General features: G+C 44.3%; 1 pseudogene; it reads right to left on the minus strand.

Annotated features, from left to right (window-relative positions):
• Positions 1–5,130: 5,130 nt before the first annotated feature.
• Positions 5,131–8,252, minus strand: LOC115199231 (cytosolic beta-glucosidase-like; annotated as a pseudogene).

Raw genomic sequence — 8,252 nt, forward strand, 5'->3', positions numbered from 1 at the left:
GCTAGGATTTATATGGGAGTGGTTTGAGTGGGGAGGGGAAAACTGATAACTAGCTGTTATTGGCAGAGAGGTTTGGAACTCTCTTTCTTATTTGTCTATTAACTAATTTACCATCTGATGATGTCACCAGGCAGGCGAAAACTCCATCCCACCAAAACAGGCTGAAATTTCAGGCGGTCTTTTCCATCAGCTCTTACACTAAAAGGGCATTATCATCCTTTTCACAATTTCACAGTATCATTCCAACCTCATAGTGTGGAAATATATTAAAACACAGGAAATCGCGTTTTTGACTTCACTGGGCCTTTAATGTTGTCATTCACTCTGTAAAATAAGAGGCAAACTTGAATTAACTTTAAAGCATTTATTTTCTGGGCCAAATGTTTTCAAGTCAGGTTAGAGAAGTGGTGTAAAAGATTGTTAAATCTTACATATATTAAAAAAAAAAACCTGCGTAGAAATATTCACTGCTGGTTTCAAATACATTATTGATGGCCGCACAAGAGGTTGTTATTCATCACAAGACAAAAGAGAAATTCATTCTGCTTGACTTAGAGGAGGGCCACGGAGGCATTTTTCACATCTGTTGAAAACAATCTGCATAGCCGACGATACGTCATGCCACAATATGCTTATTAATGCAAACAACAAAGTCGCATAATACATAATACAAATTATGCTTCCCTTCAAACTGGGGCATAAATATTTATATTTTATATTCATCTTATTTGTATGCTAAATATATCATAACGACAGATATGGTTTAGGGAGTTATGGATAGATGGTTTGTGATCATTTTTATTCGTTCAAAACACCTTATTGTGTGATGCCACGTTGTGTTCATAATCACTTAATTTCGCAACAAAGCTGCAGTTCCATTTAGTTCCATATGGTGGCAGTGTAAGACAACAAAAATAACCTCCAACGTTCACGCGTATCCAACTGAGTGAAAGGAACATATTTTAACGCTTTAATAAAACAACAAATAAATCCACTTATGCAGTTGAAAATAACAAGTAAATATAATTCCATTTGTATAATTTCAGGATTAAGAAAACATTCAATTTTATACCACCTTCTTACGATACTAACACCATACAAACGGGGCTGTTCAATTGTCAATGCCCACTCAAACTTAAGTGAGCAATTTCATTAATTTATCAGATAAAAGTTGTCCCTCCCCTAAATTCTTTTAGATGCATGATGTGCCATTCAGTGGTGTTTTGCAATGGCTTGCCCATAGAAAGACCAGCCTCAGCTATGCAGGTTCTACAGTCCATTGTACACAGTCCATACAGTAAATGAAGGCAGAATTAACCACACTATGTACATAGAGTCAACACGTGACTTGAGGGAGGATTTTCACCTTGTTCTCTGGGTAGTTTCTCACAGTCGGGAGTTTGTACAGCTGCCGGGGCAGCTGGGGCACGTACACAAATGCCACCCTGGTTTTCTGGTGGCAGGATGACATCTGTTATTCAGCATGGCTGCTACTGCTACTCTCTGTTCATCATATATGCATAGTCACTTTAACCATATCTGCATGTACATACTACCTCAATCAGCCTGACTAACCGGTGTCTGTATATAGCCTTGCCACTCTTATTTTCAAATGTCTTTTTACTGTTTTATTTCTTTACTTACCTACACACACACACACATACCTTTTTTTCCGCACTATTGGTTAGAGCCTGTAAGTAAGCATTTCACTGTAAGGTGAACACCTGTTGTATTCGGCGCACGTGACAAATAAACGTTGATTTGATTTGATTTGAAATGCGTTTTATCCACACTGACAGGCTCATAATACAGTAAATCTATTTGGATGTGTTTAATTGAATGGCATTGATGGCTTTGAATTCAATAGAATGGAAAGATGAGATGGCAAAACAGGGGCACAACCAAAACTACAGGTCAGGGTTGACGTACAGTACACACTATTGTTCACAAAGGAACATTTGTATGAAAAGGGTTCAGAAAGACACACAAAGGATGTTCCAGTCAGGACCACAAGGGTATGAAGTAAATATTTACATTCCTTACTTTTAGCACAGAAAACGGGTGGAGAGAGAAAAACGGACAGAGCAACATTCAAATCAAACAAAGATGGTAAAGGAGAATATGCTGCAGATAAAGGAATAAAGACATAAAAACATGTTTAGGAGCGTACAGTATGTCAAAGGAACCATCTGAGACTGAGAGCAGGGGTGTATGACTTCGCCGATTCTGTTGAAAAAACGTTTTGCCACAGAAACCGTTAACTGCGAACGGAAAAAGTTTAGCGACAAAAACGAGAGTTTCTATTGGTCCCGCCCTGTTTTGTTCCTTTTGCTTCCGTTTGGTTCTTAAACGGTAAACCGTTTCCATTGCAAGACATAATGAATACACCCCAGGTTGAGTGTCATTTGGGCATTACAAAGGGAGACTGACAACACACGTCACATCTCAAGTCTCTTAGTGACTATCTTTCCTCGCACCATCTGAAAGGACTGAAGAAGTGAGCAAGCCCACCAATAGACCACAGCACTTTTTTGGGTACCTTTTTTACTGTCAAGTTCCTTTCAGAACAGTCATTCTCCATTGAGATGCAGCCATAGCATCTGTCCCTTTAACTGTGTCGGAGGCTACCATTCATTAGTCCTGTCCCTGAGTCGTTATGATGTAACACTGCAGTCCTGTCTCTGAGTCTATAGACCACAGCACTGTAGTCCTGTCTCTGAGTCTATAGACCCCAGCACTGTAGCCCTGTCTCTGAGTCTATAGACCACAGCACTGTAGTCCTGTCTCTGAGTCTATAGACCACAGCTCTGTAGTCCTGTCTCTGAGTCTATAGACCACAGCACTGTAGTCCTGTCTCTGAGTCTATAGACCACAGCACTGTAGTCCTGTCTCTGAGTCTATAGACCACAGCACTGTAGTCCTGTCCCTGAGTCTATAGACCACAGCACTGTAGTCCTGTCTCTGAGTCTATAGACCACAGCACTGTAGTCCTGTCTCTGAGTCTATAGACCACAGCACTGTAGTCCTGTCTCTGAGTCTATAGACCACAGCACTGTAGTCCTGTCTCTGAGTCTATAAAACACAGGACTATTTCATCTGACTACTGTCTGATACACCAGAAGTATCATAATTCTTCCTACTGTTTGGATCCTTTAAGAGAGCTGTCTGACTTTACCTCAGCCCTCAATGGGAGGATCCTTTACCTCAGCCCCCTATGGGCGGATCCTTTACCTCACCCCCTATGGGTGGATCCTTTACCTCACCCCCCTATGGGTGGATCCTTTACCTCAGCCCCCTATGTGCGGTTCCTTTACCTCATCCCCCTATGGGCGGATCCTTTACCTCAGCCCCCTATGGGCGGATCCTTTACCTCAGCCCCCTATGGGCAGAGCCTTTACCTCAGCCCCCTATGGGCGGATCCTTTACCTCAGCCCCCTATGGGCGGATCCTTTACCTCAGCCCCCTATGGGTGGATCCTTTACCTCAGCCCCCTATGGGCGGATGCTTTACCTCAGCCTCCTATGGGTGGATCCTTTACCTCAGTCCCCTATGGGCGGATCCTTTACCTCAGCCCCTTATGGGCGGATCCTTTACCTCAGCCCCCTATGGGCGGATCCTTTACCTCAGCCCCCTATGGGTGGATCCTTTACCTCAGCCCCCTATGGGCGGATGCTTTACCTCAGCCTCCTATGGGTGGATCCTTTACCTCAGCCTCCTATGGGCGGATCCTTTACCTCAGTCCCCTATGGGCGGATCCTTTACCTCAGCCCCCTATGGGCGGATCCTTTACCTCAGCCCCCTATGAGCGGATCCTTTACCTCAGCCCCCTATGGGCGGATCCTTTACCTCAGCCCCCTATGGGCGGAGCCTTTACATTTGACAATAAGAACAAATCTGAAGATGCCTTTTACCATTGAAGCTGAAAAGGACCGTTTCCCTTGTATATGTACAGTATGGTATGTACCCAGACTTTTCCCCTGCCACTGAATAGCACAGCGAACAAACCTTGAGCAGAAGTGCACAATTTGCTTACATTTGGTTGGTAAATGTTTTTCCATTCAAATCTTTGTCCTCGTCCTGCACATTTGAATGTGCGTAAATCTCTTCCCTCATAATGTACTGACTTCCCAGTAACCCCTGTGCATAATCTCTGATTCACTGTTTGTAAATACAAATCTGCATTAGACTATGTGATCATTTATACCTGGGTATGGGCTCCTGTCTGGCGCCACTCCCTACCCAGGCCAAGTAGGATTTACTCTTAGTGTTACATCAAGCGCTCACTCAACTCTAACCCTCCACTGGGCACAATGAGTGGCATTGTGTATTTTTTTCACCATGAGGGCTGTATAGGATCTCAAAAAACCCTCAACTGAGCCATATAGGGGCCTTGCGGGTTGAGATATAAGATTACACACACACATTCAAACACACACACACACAGATGCAGACACACACACACACAAAGATCCAGACACACACATACGAGAATGCGCACGCAGGCACACAGACAAAGACACAGAAACACACACACACACTCCTCTGTAGACTTGTGCCCTGGACCAACCCTGCATTGGCAACAACAGCTTGGCCTGGATGGCTTACAGCTGGCTCCATACTCTTTGTAGGGAATTCTCCATCCTCCTCTACCCTCCAAAAACCCTTTGTACAGATTGACTGGGAATTGGGCAGGATATAATACAAATTAGCATCCACTTGAATAAACGTAACACTCTTTGGCCCGGGTTCTTGCAGTTCTATGCCAAAGTCAGGGAAGAAATCAGACAAAATCACTTCCTTGCGAAGGGAGCCGAATGAGCTTAGCACTGTTTTACAAAACGTTTTCAGGGTTGACAGAGAAAAGTAGTGAGAAGGAACGTCTTAAAGACTTCACAACTACAACGTGTTTCAGATGGGCTTCAAATCGAAATGGCATGAAGGAACACTCCAATGGACCAAGCTTGGTTGCAGTTGATTAGAACAGAACGTTGAGCAAACAATTGCTTTTATTGGCTGATTTGGCTGATTTGCTCTGTGCCCATTGGCTGTTTAGTTATTTGTCCTGGTCTGAGATCTGTACTTGAAGATGATCCCGGAGTACCCCCTTCCAGAGTGGTACGCGGTCCACGGTCACTCTGGTCGAGAGAAGTCCATGTGGAAGAGGCCGAAGCGAACCCGTCGGCCCATTCAAAGTTATCCAGGAAGGACCATGTGAAGTAACCTAGCACGTCAACACCATCCTCTCTGAGATCTTGAACAAAGAGACAAACAACAAGTTCATAACAGACGGTGCTATACTTATTAAATACGTGACAATGCACATTAAGGAATAATCTGAAAATACTTTCTTTGCACGTTACAAAACAACAAGATCCCGTTGTATTATGATAGCCATAGTCTCTCTCTCGCTCAACCTTTCTCTGTTGACGTGAAATAGCCTACATGCCTAAGACAACAGAACAGGATCATCAAATTGGAATCAGGTGACTCAGCCCCCGTAGTTTCTGGATCTTGCATATACACTAGGATTTGATGTGCAAAGCAACCTTTCAGAGGTTGAAATAGTACAAGAAGCGACTGGTCAAATTGAATTTCAGAAGAAAGTAACTTTCTAAAATGATAGATTCTCCATAATATGCAGTACCTCTATTGGGGCCTGCTGTTGTCATTACCTCTGGCTACTCCCTGGATGATGTCCTGGTAAAACCTACAGTGCTGGATGTCTTTCATGTCCACTGGCCCCACCTGGGAGAAGCCATTTTCTGTGATGTAGACCGCAGGGTTATTGAATGTGTCCTGTGAAAAGTGGTAGCTATCATTGTCCAACAAGGCCTGAGTTCACTAATGACAGTCAAACAACACAGTGTGTGTGTGTGTGTGTGTGTGTGTGTGTGTGTGTGTGTGTGTGTGTGTGTGTGTGTGTGTGTGTGTGTGTGTGTGTGTGTGTGTGTGTGTGTGTGTGTGTCCGTTGCACTGTTACAGGACTCTACTCATGCTAATGGAAAGTGACAGCCAGCAAGAGAAGGAAATTGCTCATTTTCAAATAGTGTTCACCTGAAGCAATCAATGTGACACAATTCGATGTGACAACTGTAATGGATGTTCAATCTGTTTACTGTGCAAAAAATAAACAATAGCAATCAACTCTATTAATGTTAAATGCTTTCTCCTCACTCAAGGTTTGGCTCAATTTGATTGACTCAATGCAGGTGATTCAATTCATGAATTGAATAACTCTCATGGAAAATCACAGGGAATGATCGATTTTCAAACTTCAATTTATTCCTTTGAATTGACTGCTTTTAAATGGAGCTGGGGTGGGTTGGTGGAAGCTGTGAAGTGGACATTTTGAAAAGTATTTTCAAAGTATTGGAACAGGGCCCTTGTCCTCTTTACCCCTAATGTACTTCAGCAGTTTCCTCAGGTCGTCAGGAACCACGGCCAGCCATGACACCTCACACACCGGCCAGGACGGGTCCAAGGAACCACGGCCACCCCCCCCCCCCCCCCACCCCCCGCCTCTTGGTCACTCTTCAACCCCAAAACTCCATAGGCTCCACCCTCCAAGAGGTCTAGCAGTTCAACGCAAAGATGTCAGCCTTAACAAAAAGAATAGGCTCGTCCTTGGAGAACCTGGACAGTCTAGATCCTTCGTAACCCAGTCTTTTGCATTTGACCTCAAAACTAGACCTCATCACTTCACAAACACGGGCCAGGCGAACCAGCCTGAGGAAAAGGCGTGGTAGCGTTCAGAAGCAGCTGTGTCATCAGGGCTGGCCGGGTCCAACAGTTCAGCCCAGTTTTTTTGCCCTGTAGAAGCCACTGTAGCTGTGGGCACATAGGATGTTGTGGACCAACAGGTTGTCAGCCATCCCTGGTTATTTTATCCCCCGGGGCGAAGATGCCATCCTCATGGCCCAGTTTAGCGCACAAGTATGGCTCGTTCGACGTCATCCACAGTTTCAAAAGCAGAAGCGGGCGTAGCTGTCAAATACAGCCGCCATCTCAGGTGATTTCCAATCTCCCTGCTCCTGGAGAGCTTGTGGCAGGTTATAGTGGTAGAAACCATAGGCAACACGTCAGCAAGTCATCGATCACTTTGTTGTAGGATCCCGCACCTGCATGACAGAGACACGCAGTATAGTAGTGAATCATGGGTATCAAGGCCAAATGAGGCTAAAGCAGGGACCCTGCAATTTACAAGACAAGCACACAACAGACTGTGCCAAAAGGGTCCAGACCCCTTGACAGAGTTTATGGCACTATATTCTTTTTGACAAAAGCCTGGTTGTAACACAATAATAACGTATGATATGTATTTTTTCAGCATATTATATACCATAGCCATTTACCACAAATAAATACTGAAGGAATTCTGAATAACCACTACACAGACTCAAGGTAAGTCTTCAAGATGGGTCCTCTGAGTTAGCCTCCCTTTTTATTGACATGTTGTGTTGTCCCGGCCGGTAGCAGGCGGGTCCAGGGCAGAGACAGGCGGTAGTGGGTCAGGCCTATCTGGCAGATACACTTCAGGTCCTCTTCCCAGAGCTCATAGCTGTTACGGGGGTTAGTGCTATCCGGGATCTTTGGGACGTCTCTACCCTAAACTCTAACCTTAACCCCTACCCTAACTTTAACCATAATCCTTACCTAACCCTAACCCGTACCTTAACCATTTTAAATGTAAACTTCAATGGGGTAGGGAAGTCCCAAGGATCCCGGATAGCATGGACCCTGTTACAGGTGACGTCTCCAATCTAGTCCTCAAACACGAGTCTGGCCCCCTCATGACAGTGTGTCTCAAATGTTTGGTCCATTGTTATCTGCGCCCCAGCCCCCTGCAAGGATTCACTTCATAGCAGTATAGATCAGACATAGTTTTATTGTTTTACTAAAGAAAAATATGCGGGTTACAATTCCTAAAAGTAGCTATTGTATATAAGCTACCGTGAGTCTATATAGATGTAGCGTCTTAATTTGAGCCAGTTTGATACAGCAGGAAAATGATCCTGCAGGAACATGAAATGTGAATTATTATGTGGATTGTAAGTAGCCCTTTACACTCGTACCCATATATGGGTTGAAAATTGCAGATTTGGGCACTACTAAGTGCTTAAATTGGAACGTAGGGGCTGTACAGTAAAATCCTATATATGATGTCAGAGCTCTGGCTCTGCGCTTTACATCGCTGTATGACTGACAGCGGTTCTGAACTTGAGCACAGTGCGTGACAAGAAGCCCTCATCCAT

This window comes from Salmo trutta, chromosome 8, assembly GCF_901001165.1.
Source record: "Salmo trutta chromosome 8, fSalTru1.1, whole genome shotgun sequence".
Lineage (NCBI taxonomy): Eukaryota > Metazoa > Chordata > Actinopteri > Salmoniformes > Salmonidae > Salmo > Salmo trutta.